This window comes from Gossypium hirsutum, chromosome A08 (genome assembly GCF_007990345.1).
Source record: "Gossypium hirsutum isolate 1008001.06 chromosome A08, Gossypium_hirsutum_v2.1, whole genome shotgun sequence".
In the NCBI taxonomy this organism is placed as follows: domain Eukaryota; kingdom Viridiplantae; phylum Streptophyta; class Magnoliopsida; order Malvales; family Malvaceae; genus Gossypium; species Gossypium hirsutum.
The window spans coordinates 32744753-32753423 of NC_053431.1; the positions used below are offsets into that span (position 1 = coordinate 32744753).

General features: G+C 37.0%; 1 non-coding gene across 1 annotated transcript; it reads right to left on the minus strand.

The window, feature by feature from the left end:
• Positions 1 to 3726: 3726 nt before the first annotated feature.
• On the minus strand, positions 3727 to 3833 carry LOC121205732 (small nucleolar RNA R71). Its single transcript, XR_005900807.1, has one exon. It is a non-coding gene; the product is annotated as a small nucleolar RNA R71 (small nucleolar RNA).
• Positions 3834 to 8671: the final 4838 nt, after the last annotated feature.

An 8671-nucleotide genomic window follows, 5' to 3' on the forward strand; every position in this document is an offset into this window, starting at 1 on the left:
ACAAATTAATCGATGAGAAACTTCTCTATGAGAAGTGCTTAATTTATTGACACTAGGTGTTTTAGTACCATTAGAATGCCCTAGCCGACTTAGGAAAAAGGTTACGTGCATGCTAAGTTTTCTTAAGTGGAATTTAAATCAACTTCCTAACTCAAGTATGACTTTCCTTATATTGGCGAATACTTGTTCGCCAACCCAACTGGTGAACACCTACTCGCTAACCTTTCTGGCAAATCCTCAACCTATTGGCGTATTCTGTTCGTTGAATCACTGGCGAATTCCTTACTTAAAGTCTTTTAACAGGAACCTACTCATCGAACCTTTGATGAATACCTATTTCCTTGGCTCAAACTTATAAGCCCTATCTTGGGATGTTCAACTACTCTACGTGTATGCCAGTTTCGCAGACTACCTTTTTATAACTATCAAACATACTATTTACATTTCATGCAACGTGCACTCCTTATTTTACACACATGTACCCCTTTTTTTTCCACATGCTCCCTTCCTTGTGCTAGTTTCTAATCCTTGTTCCGAAGAACCATTTTTTATTTTATCTTTATACCGCTCATTAGAGCTATTTACCAAATCATCACCTCTGCACCCCTTAACTTTCTTCCTTGTTTTTAAACACACACATAGTCCCCCGCAAGACCGGGTTTCACCAGTCATGGTTTCAATCAAAGTGTTATTCCAGAGGCAAACATATTATTCTGTGTCTTTTTTTCATCATCACACGGAACATCCCTCTATTACCTACTGGAAACACAAAAATATGTAGACTTTTTCAGCATCTTTTGAGCTCTAATTCATGTAGTTTTTGTAGTAAACTTTATTGAAATTTACACTTAATTATAAAATAATTAATTTGCACTAAAAGTATTAACATATTTAATTTTAATTATTTTTATAATAAATTTTCCCAAATTTGGTTTATTTTCAATAGGTTTGCAGTAAAGGTGAAAATTGGCTCGGCAAACACCTCGAAAAGCTTGAACCGTTGGAGAAATTTTTCATCAAGTGAACCAAGAGTAAGTTGAGTTTTTTTTCTTCCAGCCAAGGACGGTCCAAATGATGATTATTTTATGCACTTTATATTTAATTTTATCCTAAGTTAATTAGGTTAAAAATTAATATAAAGCCTAAAGGAGAAAGTGGCCCGTTTGTGCTAATAAAAGAAGACCAATCCAACAGGAGAATTTGCAGCCCAAAACCGTCCAACAAGCTGACCCAATCAGTTTAATTTTGTTGATTTTTATTCTTGCAAAACATCCCTCAAAGTTTCATTAAACTCCATTCAAACCCCTCCACTTTTTGAGCCTTTAAATATTTCCCCCAAGCTAAATTTAGCAAAGTTTGAAACATTCAAACTTTGCTCCATGTGTGGCTGGCCAAGGGGAGTGTATGGCTGGTAATTATTTTTTATTTTTTAGCAGCCACTCCCACCTATAAATACCCCCTTTTGCAACTTCATTAACACACCATTCATTCCTACACATCTCTCTCTCTTTCACTCACTTTCTGTTCTTTATTTTTCCCTTTTTCTTGTCCATTTCCCTTGCCAATTTTCCTCTTGAAAAAAAGTCTTCTTCCACCTTGGAATAGCACCATTCAATTTTTTGTAGAGACCTCAGTTCAACAAAACAAGCAGAGAAGAAGAGGAGTGCACTAGTCTAGAGAAACACTGGATTTGCTTCTTAGTTCCCTTCTCTTTAATTTTCTTGTTTATATTGTGATTATTAATATAAATAATTGTTTTTTTGTTGTTCTTGTTCTAATTAAAATGATTTAAATTTAATTCATGTGGATTGATTGCATTCTATCCACTTAAATTATTAAAATCATGTTTGTGTTGTTATAGGCCTTGGTAAGTTGTTCAATTAAATAAAATCATGCTTATGTTATACTTGCATTATAAAATGTAAGGTAACAAATGAATTAATTATTAAATGTATTGAAATTGTAATTTATTGACACGGTGTTTAATTGGTGCATGCTTAATCTTCTAAGGTAGTTGAAGGTTAAATTAGCAACGTGGACCAATTCAGTGGAATGCTTACTGAACATTCCTCACCTTCACTTAAGATTGATTATGGAAGTAAGTGATTCTTCCAAATTAGCCAGAGTACCCAAAGATGCACTACGATTAAAGCTGTAACCATATTCACTTAGGGATAGAGCTTGAACCTGGTTGAACTTGCTGCAACCAAATTCCATTACCACATGGCAAGTGCTAACAGAAAGATTCCTTATGAAGTACTTCCCACCTGGCAAGAATGCTAAGTTGAGGAACGAGATTACTACCTTCCAATAGTCTGATGATGTGTCATTGTCTGAGAGAGGTTTAAAGAACTATTACAAAGATGCCCTCATCACAACATCCCTCATTGCATCTGATAAACTATAAATTATACATATTTTTACCACATGTGTAATGCATTTTATGGATGATTTCCCATTAGAATTGGTGAATTCGATGCTCCTAATGCTTTAATTTCATGTTTTATACTTAAGAGAGCATAGGAGAGTGAAAAGAACGAGAAACGGGCCAAAAATGGAGAAAATGGGCCAAGGTACAAAATCAACACGGCCTGGACCTCCTCACACGGGCAGACCACACGGCTGTGTGAATTTGGCAGGCTGGAGCACGGCCTGAAGTAATCAGACACGAGCGTGTGCCACGGGCGTGTAACTGTCGAGCCCAAGTTGAGTCCAATTCGGAAAAGGCTAATTTTGAGGGCTTCTAGGCATTCCAAAGCCTATAAATACACCCTAGAGAAGGAAGAAAAGGGAGACAGAGAATAGGGAGTAAGGAATTACTCCAAGGAAGCCGATTGATCCATCTCAGAAGCCAGATTCATCATCAAGATTGAAGATCTCTCCTCAATTTCCCTTCAGGAGTTTTAGGTTTTCTTTATGTTTTGTATTCTTTATTCTTCTGAGATGTTTTCTTATTTAGTTATGAATTAAAACCCCTAAATACCTAAGGGGAATGAAACCTAAGATGAATCTTGTTATTATTTTCTGAATCGTATGATAAATATTTAACTTGTTCTTAATTATGTGTTCTTAATTCTTGTTTTGATATCCCAGGATACTGATTCAAGACATGCTCTTATTCAGAGGAGGAATAGACCCTGTCTAAGAGTACATTTGTCATAATTAAGCGGAATTGATTGTGCACCTAGACATAGGGTGACAAGATTTTACCGGATTAGGGTGAAACCTAATAAGGGGATCCATAGATCGAGTTAATGCAACCCTAGAGTGTTAATTAGAGAAAAGTCTTGGTTATTCAATCTAGGGATTAGACGTTATTAGTCTTGAATAGGGATAATAACATAACTTAGGGATCTCTACGTAACAAGTTGAATGAATAAATCGTCCGATTCGGAGCCAGAATAACAAGTAAAGTCTAGGTGGATTTTTCCCTAGGTGTTGTCTTAAGTCAATTGATTTTTCCCAAAAGCAAATCCCTAATTTATTCAGTTTGATGGTTTGTAGGATGAGGATCCCAACGCTCATTTAGCCAACTTCTTAGAACTATGCGATACATTTAAAATTAATGGCATTTCTGATGATGTCATACGTCTTCGGTTGTTTCCCTTTTCATTGAGGAAAAAAGCTAAACAGTGGTTTAACCCGTTACCTCGAGGGTCAATTACTACTTAGGAACAAATGACCGAAAAATTTTTACTAAAATATTTTTCGCCGGCTAAAACGGCTAAATTACGTAATGATATCTCTTCTTTTGTGCAGATGGATTTAGAAACACTCTACGATGCATGGGAGAGATACAAAGACCTTCTAAGAAGGTGCCCTCACCATTGGTTACCGCTTTGGCTCCAAGTACAAGCATTTCACAATGGTCTGAATCCTTCGACTTGGCAAATGGTTGACGTAGTGGTCGGCGGGACCATCAACAATAAAACACCTGAAGATGCCTATGAGTTTACAAAAGAGATGCTACTGAATAACTATCAGTGGCAAGTAATGAGGACAAAGCCAACGAAAACAGCTGGTGTTTATAACGTCGATTCGGTCACCATGCTGTCAAATCAGGTAGAACTCTTGAATAAAAAGATTGATAGTTTTCTTAGTTCTTCACAGGTTCACCCAGTAATGCAGTGCGAAGCAAGTAGTGGTGGAACAAACCATTCGGAATACCAACCTTATGGCCACAGCATGGATAACGAGCAATTAAACTACATGGTTAATAATCCTCAACCTCAAAATAATCCATATAGTATCACTTATAATGCAGGTTGGAGAAACCACCCCAATTTCTCGTGGGGTGGTCAAGGAAATCTAAAACCACAACATCCTCCGGGCTACCAACAACCACCCTACCAAGAAAAAAAGAAGCCAAACCTTAAAGAGATGCTCTCAAAGTTTATATCAGTGTCAGAAACCCGTTTTCAGAACACTGAGATAGTACTTAAAAATCAACAAGTGTCGATCCAAAGCCTCGAAACTTAGATAGGCCAGCTTTCCAAACTAATCTCCGAACGACCACAAGGTAGTTTGCCAAGTAATACCGAACCTAACCCAAAGGAACAACTCAACGCAATTAATATTCAAGATGACAAAGGAGTCGTTGAGCCTAAACCAGAACTGAGGCAAGAAATTGTGGTAAGTAAAGGTCAATGTGAGGTAGATCAAAATACAAACAAACCAGTGACTGTCAAATATAAACATCGTGTGCCATACCCCAACGCGACAAGGAAAGACCGCTCAAATGAACAATTTGGTAAATTCCTTAAACTCTTAAAAAAATTACATATTAACTTACCATTTATTGAAGCTCTATCGCAGATGCCAAATGCAATGGAATTTTTAAAGGAGCTTTTAGCAAATAAGCAGAAGTTAGACGAGGCATCGCATGTAGAGCTGAACACAGTTTGCTCGGCCATTCTCCAAAATAAACTACCCAACAAACTAAAAGACCCAGGGAGCTTTACTATTCCTTGCTTAATTGGTAGTTTAGATGTTAATCATGCATTAACTGATCTAGGAGCTAGTATTAAAGTCATGCCTTACAAAATGTTTAAGCAACTAGGTCTCGGGAAACCCAAACAGACTAGGATGAGCACTCAATTAGCAGATAAAACTATAAGATTCCCTAGAGGTATTATTGAAGATGTGCTAGTTAAAATCGATAAATTTATATTTCTCGTTGACTTTATTATTCTAGACATAGAAGAGGATAGCAACATTTCCTTAATTCTAGGAAGGCCCTTTTTAGCAACTGCTAAAACCATCATTGATGTTGGCATAGGTGAACTCACACTCCGGGGGGGAGACGAAACAATCACCCTTCAAGCTCGCAATTCTGGCAACACATCAGGAATTGAAGGTGAACATTTAAACCATTCTACTAAAACTAACAATATGGTGCAACCTATTTTGCAGAAAATGAGTCTGAAGGAAGCACACGAGTTGTTCTCAAGCACCAGTAGAGGACCTGTTCATGAAGATCGAAGATTACAAATTGAGAAACTCGATGAATAGTAGACGCACAAACCAAGAACACCTGACAAACTGAAGCTACGCTAAAACGAGCCCGATACCTCTCCAAATCACCTTAAGGTTGGTGATAAGGTCTTATTAGATGCCGTAGATCCCCACATTGTCACTACCACATCGAATGAGGAAATCCCTCTTATGGTACTTAGTATTTTTCCATTCGGTACGGTGGAGGTGAGTCATCCCAAGTTTGGAACTTTTAAGGTAAACAACACCCGATTAAAACCTTATTTTGATGAGATTGATAGCAGGAATGAGGAGTATAAACTACTCAATCCACCATGACCATTCACTGGAGAGGTAAGTCAAGCTTAGACTATAAATAAGCGCTTCTCGGGAGGCAACCCGAATACTAACAGTTTTAAATTATTTAAATTTCAAGTTTTAAACATTTAGGTCACTAACAAGGTACTTGAAGCACAGGTTCCCAACTCCACACGGCCTAGCACACGGCCGTGCTTAAGGCCGTGTGACAAACACGGGTGGAAACACGGCCGTGCGATATGGCTGTGCGGAAACAGGGTAGAAGTTTTCCCCAAACACGGGCTGTGATAAAACGCCACGACCATGCGACATGGCCGTAGATGAATCTGCCAAATAAACACGGCGTACAACACGCCCGTGTCTAGCACCCGTGGACAACACTATCGCAATACCACGGATGTGTGTGGAGCTACATTACCGGGGGAGAAGCGAACCACATCACACATGGTCATGTAACATGATCACATAGGCACACGGCCTATGCACACGGGCGTGCCAAAAGGTCGTGTGACAACATCTTAATTCACGACAAACACGGCCGAGCCATGGAGCATACGAGCATGTGTTCCACCTGTGCCATTTGAAGAATCAGAATAATCCTTTTATTTTCCTCCCATTAAGTTTTTAAGATTCATTTCTTTCCCTTTTAAACATGACTTATCTTTGTGACTACTATCGGATTATTCTCTTCAATCTCTTTTTATCATTCAGAATCATGCTTGACATCCAGATTTATTTCTAATACTCGATCTCACCAATCCAAGAATAATGTCCATTCTTAATACAGGAAGTTCCACTTCTCCCCCTTTCTTATTCTTATACTTTAATATATATCTTTGTACATTGAAGGCAATGTACATCTTAAGTGTGGGGGGCATTCATGTCATTATCAGAAAAATCCCTGAATGGTTACCTTGTTCTCTTGAAAAGCTCTCATATCATATTTAGGATAAATTTTAATTGATTTATGATTTTGATTGATATATCTTGAATTAATGCATAGGAATTTATGCATTGATTGTTTAAAACTTTAAGACATTAGATAATCAAGCATGATAAGTTGATTTTTAAAAATTTAAAATTATAGGTTGTTTCCCCAAGTCTAGGTATTACTTTGAACTGGAATTCACTAGTCTAAACATCAAAAAGCCATAATTTTTGTGAGATTTTTGAGCCTTTTGAGCATCTATTAATCCTTTTATGCTCACTTTTATTATTGCTTTGAGTGCGTCAGTATTGAACTGTTATTCTAGAACTTGCTTGATTATGCATGTCGAGACCACACCATTTGATTTGATATATCAAAATGATTAAGGCACTTAGGATTAAACCACTCATGCCATGAAAAGCCTACCTCCACGATTAACCCCTAGTAAACCCCCTTGAGCCTAACAAGCCATTCATTGTATTAACGTCAATATTAACCCTTAACCTATTATTGTTGAAATCCTCTAAATTAATCTCTATTTTTGTCAGGATTTGAGTTGAATGGATTGCTTAGCTATGTTTTTCTCTTAATAGTTAGTATATATTATTTTAACTTATTCTTAAAAAAAAAATGTATACACATTAGTAGTTTTCTTCTGTTTGTAAGCTTCAAAAGTTAAATACCATAGTCTGAGAAGAAGCTCTGTTGTACGCAAGTAATGATTAACTCTTTTTCTAGTTAGGTAATTTTTCAATTCAATCTTGATTCTAGCCTTTTCTTTCAGCTTGTGACCACACCCCCTAACCAAGCCTCATTACAACCCTCTAAAGACCTTTTGATTGATGTATCATCTTAAATTATAGTGGTGGAGATTTGATTTTCATGCAAGCCTATGGTAATGACTTTTCATTATTGAATATTGAGTGCTTCATTTATTGTCCTTAAACACCTCGAGTGATTTGAGTGAATCTTCAGTGAGGATGTGAAACTCTGTGATATTCTGAATCAAAGGCAATTACTCAGACGATGAGAGACACCTATGTTTGCATGATTAAAATGCTCAACTTGGAATGTTTGAAACTTTTATGTTCTTTTGGTTGAAATTCTCAATGTATGATTGCTTATGGATTAATTTGAGATATTATTGATACAAATTATAAGTTGAGAAGAATTTATTTTGATGATGAGTTGAGAATTTTGCTTGAGGACAAGCAAATGCTTAAGTGTAGGGGTATTTGATAAACCATAAATTATACATATTTTTACCCCATGTTTAATGCATTTTATGGATGATTTCCCATTAGAATTGGTGAATTCGATGCTCCTAATGCTTTAATTTCATGTTTTTTACCTAGGAAAGCATAGGAGAGCGAAAGGAACGAAAAATGGGCCAAAAACGGAGAAAATGGGCCAAGGTACGAAATCAACACGGCCTGAACCTCCTCACACGGGCAGACCACACGGCCGTGTCAATTTGGCAGGCTCGAGCACGGCCTGAAGTAATCAAACACGGGCGTGTGCCACGGGCGTGTCCCTGCTGAGCCCAAGTTGAGTCCTATTCAGAAAAAGCTAATTTTGAAGGCTTCTAGGCATTCCAAAGCCTATAAATACACCTTAGAGAAGGAACAAAAGAGAGACAGAGAATAGGGAGTAAGGAATTACTCCAAGGAAGCCGATTGATCCATCTCAGAAGCCAGATTCATCATCAAGATTGAGGATCTCTCCTCAATTTCCCTTCAGGAGTTTTGGGTTTTCTTTATGTTTTGTATTATTTATTCTTCTGAGATGTTTTCTTATTTAGTTATGAACTAAAACCCCTAAATACCTAAGGGGAATGAAACCTAAGATGAATCTTGTTATTATTTTCTAAATCATATGATAAATATTTAACTTGTTCTTAATTATGTGTTCTTAATTTTTGTTTTGATATCCTAGTATACTGATTCAAGACAT